Source organism: Pinus tabuliformis, chromosome 3_1, assembly GCF_031772625.1.
Source record: "Pinus tabuliformis cultivar Carrire ecotype Pingquan chromosome 3_1, CPIR1, whole genome shotgun sequence".
Classification (NCBI taxonomy): Eukaryota; Viridiplantae; Streptophyta; class Pinopsida; order Pinales; family Pinaceae; genus Pinus; species Pinus tabuliformis.
This window is the reverse complement of record NC_142301.1, coordinates 692,846,698-692,852,093: the sequence shown is the minus strand read 5'-3', so window position 1 is coordinate 692,852,093 and position 5,396 is coordinate 692,846,698. Positions and strand designations below refer to the sequence as shown.

At 36.3% G+C, this 5,396-nt stretch overlaps 1 non-coding gene across 1 annotated transcript; it reads right to left on the bottom strand.

Moving 5' to 3' along the window:
* Window positions 1–648: 648 nt before the first annotated feature.
* LOC149189028 (U6 spliceosomal RNA) lies at window positions 649–756 on the bottom strand. Its single transcript, XR_016256672.1, has one exon. It is a non-coding gene; the product is annotated as a U6 spliceosomal RNA (small nuclear RNA).
* Window positions 757–5,396: the final 4,640 nt, after the last annotated feature.

Genomic DNA, 5,396 nt, shown 5'->3' with positions numbered 1-5,396 from the left:
GCACATGAGAGAAGAGGAGAAACACATAAAGCATAAAATAAGACAACAAGACTTGATAACGGAGTTCGTCCAACTTGGATTACATCTCTGGGCCCTTCTCGATCAATGGGGAGGCCTTCATTTATTAAGTGGCATGAGAAAGAAGTGTACAAACAACAATTACAAAAAGGAGTTTTATACCTCCATACTGAAAATGGCCAAAAAATGCAGAACTCTGATGGAGAAATGGATAGCGCCATTGCGTTCGTGGCGCCGAAAAATGCTGAAACCATATAAAATTTGTCAAATTCTAACAAAGTGAAAATTCGGCCCTCATGCAAAATTCTGCCTCGTACTGCGTCCACTGCCTTCTCTACCTAGACGCACTGACAAACTGCGTTTAAGTATAATCTGGGTGGCGGATTCTTCAATAAAATTTTTATAGTGCAGTTGGTGGAAGGTCCGATTAATATGGAGGACGTCAGGCGGTCCAACCTTGCCTCCTTTTTACATATCACAAATTCATTATACAAACAAGTTTTTGTTTAAATCAGATTTTTGGTTGGGTCGAGCCTGCCTTGGGCGGCCCACTGACCATACCTGCCTCCCGCCACTTTGAATTTTGAGTTTTTTTCCATGCCACTGTGTCTGGATATCCACCTGGATCAACTTTGTAAGGACCATTTCTCAATTTGTGCGTGTCATCCTTGTGCAAGGGCCATGCTAATCTTCTCTGTATCATTCCAATTTTATCGGATGTCTCAGAGTGAATATGACTTTGGAATATCATATATTAAGGGAAAAGAAAATGTAGTAGCAGATGCTTTAAGCAGAAGACCACATATATTCTCTCTCATACCTATCAAAGTAGACTTAAGGCAACGAGTACTAGAATATCTCATAAAAGATAGCTGATATTTAAAGGTGAGATCTAGTCTTGAAGCTAAAAAGCCAAAAGAATCTAAGTTTGAAGGATATGAAATAGAAGATGATGGAATCTGACGATTCCATAGAAGGATGTATATTCCTCATAGTAGGGATCTTCGAGACACTATCCTTAAGGAAGACCATAGAGCAGTATATTGTGCACATCCTGAAGTAAAGAAAATGTATACGGTACTAAAAAACTCTTCTTTTGATCGGGCATGAAACGTGATATCGTTCAATTTGTTGCAAAATGTTTGGAATGTCAACAAGTAAAAGCAGATCATTGTCATCTAGTGGGTTTCTTACAACCTCACGACATTCCTATGACCAAATGGGAGATTATTTCTATGGATTTTATCACTGGGCTACCTCTTACTTCTCAAAGACACGATGCCATTCTAGTAATAGTGGATAAATTAACAAAAAGCTCCCATTTCATTCCTGTAAGAGATACTTACGAAGTTGCTGACGTAGCGCTGGTATTCATAAATGAAATTATCAGATTTCATAAAGTACATAAGAAGATTATATCCGATAAAGATTCACGATTCACTTCAAGATTCTGGACTTGCATGAAGTCAGCCTTAGGAACTCAACTAAATTTGAGCACTCCTTATAATCTCAAAATTGATGGGCAAACAGAAAGGGTAAATCAAATACTTGAAGATATGTTGAGAATGTATGTTATGGATCAGCAATCACATTGGGAAAAGTACTTATCCTTAGTTGAATTTGCATACAATAACAGTTACCACAGTTTGATTGGAATGCCTCCATTTGAAACGTTACACGGTAGACCTTGCAGAACACCGTTAAGTTGGGACAGGTTAGAAGATCGAATGATAATATGACTAGAATTAATCCAAGAAATGGAAGAGCGGGTAAGACAAATTAGACAATGGTTAAAGAAAGCACAAGATAGACAAAAGAGTTATGCGGATGCTCATAGAATTGATAGGAAGTATGAAGTAGGGGATCAGGTTTTCATCCACATCAAACCAAATAAAAGTACTATTCGATTCAGAAAAGGGACAAAGTTCTCACCCCGATTTATTGGACCATTTAAAGTCATGGAAAGAGTTGGACCTGTCGCCTATCATCTTGCACTGCCACCTCACTTGCATAAAATTCATAATATATTTCATGTATCTGTATTAAGACATTATATAGCTGATCAATCTCATAACCTTCAATGGAAGGAACTGCAGGTATCGGACGAAGGAATCATATCGGTCAAACCATTACGTATATTGGAACGTAGGGTTTGACAGCTCAGGAATCATCTAGTAGACCAAGTTAAGGTCCAGTGGGACAAGTATAGTCCTAGATCAACTACTTGGGAAGATACAGAAAACATATGTCAAAAATACCCTAATCTGTGCCAACTTTGAGGAACTTTAAACTATGTTTTGTATATATTTACTTTACTGCAAATCAGAGACTCAGAACCATTTTGAATGATCATATATAAACGTGAATTTTTATGACATAATATCTATTTAAGTTCCGCTGGTACATGGATACTAAGACAGAATATGTTATTAATCTTACTAGATTATAGTTGTCAAAGTAAAGTTTAAAATATTTAAGTGATTTTGCTTCTGATGGAAATTAAGATATTATAATTCTGTTTTATTTATGCGTATCAATATGATTGATGAGATAGAAATCAAAGAATAATTACATTTTAATATGAAAGTCAATGACATGAATAGAATATGGCAAAATATGTTATACTATAGTTGACATGTGTGAATTATACATAAGTTATTTATTTTTGAATATGTTAATGCACATTTTATAAATGCATGGACAAGTGTTTATGATTGCAGATAATATCCGTTACCAAAATGACCACGTGATGACAGAAACCTCAGAACAATTAAGGCTCAAAGAGATTCTATGATAGGGTATTAACCCTAATTCTATTGGGAGGGATGGAGGCGTTGCCCACCGTTTATCCTCCTAACCCTGGAGTCATGGGAGGACTGTGCGAATCACGCTCCTCTAGACGTGTGATGATGACGACTGGATGCTCACTGGGAATTAGGTCGGTATAACCGACGCTGTCATCCTTAGAGTTTATGAATGGTTAGGTCAGTAAAACTGATGCCATGGCATACTCCAGCAGAGGACGGATAGGATGGGAACGGTAGAGTTTAGGAAGGATAGGATGATTTTAGAATAGCTTGGGAACCTAGTTAGGCAAGGCATGACCATTAAAATTATAAACCTAGAAGTATTCAAAACACCAATTTTATAGTATCGTTACATTAAATAAGAATTTAACCTTGATTTACAATCCTAAGAAGAATGTACTAATTGCTATCATAAGTAATCATATAAAAGAAAATAAAACTCTAACTTCGAGACAAAGTTTCCTGAAGGGGGAGTGCATGTAACGACCTATTTATAAATATAGAGAACGCAAGAATAATAGCAGGTATATGATGCATGCATATGATAGCTACATATACATGTGTCACATACACCGCATTAGTATTTATATACTAAATTAACTATAAGTATTAAATATCATGATACTTCTTCGAATAGAGGTTCTATTCATCCATCAACACCCATATTGCTTAATGTATCATGATTGATGGGTAAATACTAAAAGATGGCTATATAAATTATATATTTCAGATTATTAATAAAAATTATATTAATAAATTAATAAAATGATTAAAAATATATATATAAGAAATTAATTAAAAAGATACTTAGTATAATGTTATAATCTTAATATTAAAGAGTACTTTAATAAATCATAAAGAAATATAATTAATTAAATTATAAAAGAAATAAATATATATGTGACCATAACAGAGTTATATATGGCACGTGACATGGAAGGTGTCACGAGAAGGTTAAGCGGTGGGCTGTTGGTGGAAGAGCGGCCACTGCCAAGAAACCAGATAAAAACCACCGAGCAGAATTTTAGGGGGAGCTGGGTGGAAGGAAAAGAAAGGAGGAAAGGATAACTGAAGGAGGAAGAACATCATAAACTGAAAATATCCACAGGAAGAGCGCGGATTGTTCTGAGGTTTTTGGGCACGGGGGAGTAGTATACTTCAACTAAAAAATTTATTAGACTGAGTAGCTAGGTTTTGCTCAGTTTGGCTAGGTGGATTCGGTCTTTTGGTAACTGCAGCAAGGTAGCTGGAGACATCATCAACCGCAGGTGCACAGGTAGGTACCCTCAGCGGTTCTGTTAGTTAATTTTGTAAGGTTTCAGAAAATTAATCACAGGTTCATGATAAAAACCCCTTTACTATGTTTACATCTGTTTTACGGTCCTTACATTTGGTATCAAAGCATTTTATCAGATGTCTCTTCGGAACCAAAGAATTTTGAGCATAAAAGATCCAAAGAAGATATTTCCAGGGAGCTTTAGAAAATTAAACTCCCAGAATTTTCAAGAGGTCGAGTAGGTGAACGTGCTGAGGCATGGTTAGAGGAAATGAACAGACGTTTTAGATTAAGAGAATATTCTTCTTCTACAAAAACAAAAATTGTTGTATTTTAATTAAAGGAAAGTGCCTTGTTTTGGTGGGGAAATCTGGAAAAACAACTGCACCTTACATCAGATAATGTCCCTTTGGAGTTGTTCGAGGAAAGATTCCGCGGAAAGTATTTACCTCCATACTTTCAACAACAGCAAGCCAGAGCCTTCCATACATTAGTTCAGGGTAATAAAACAGTGGAAGAATATGAGATAAGGTTTATGGAGCTTGTAAAATACATTCACTACTTAGATTTTGATGAACATCAAGCTGAATGCTTCATATTTGGGTTAAATCCTCGCATCAGGGCCTTGGTAAGCATGTGGAAACCATCATCAGTAGCTAAGGCGGTAGAATGTGGTCGTTATGCAGAAGAACATCTAGGAATAAAAAAGAATGTAGGACCAACAGAACCTTTACAATCAGGATTTCCAGGAAAGACTCCCCGAAATTTCTTCAGGGGAGGTAGCTCAAGGCCACCTTATGGTAATAGATTTACCTCAAGAATTGTAGGAACAAGAGTTCCCATGGCAGTTAATACTATAGCTGCTGAATCATCAAACACCAGTCCATGGACATCTCGTAGAACTGCCAATAGAGGAAGAAATTCGAGAGGAGACAACATGAGAGGTCAGAGCTCTTTATCTAGAAATTCACATCCTAATTCCAATAAATCATCGCAGGTTAATTGTTGGGGATGTGGAGAACCGCATTTTCAACGTGATTGTCTAGAAGCTTCGTCAAGTATATTGCATAGCACTGGAAAGGAACCAATATCAAAAAATCAAGGTAATCATAGAATTCATGTAGTAGTCAACAACGACCAAGCAACGCATTAATCCATTGTAGTGGAATCTTCAGGTATTATTAATAGTATAAAACTCAAAATCTTATTTGATACTGGTGCCACAGATAGTTTCATTTCGTCATATGCATTAAACAAATGTGGGTTGGCAGCTCGCGGACAAAATGATTTCAGAC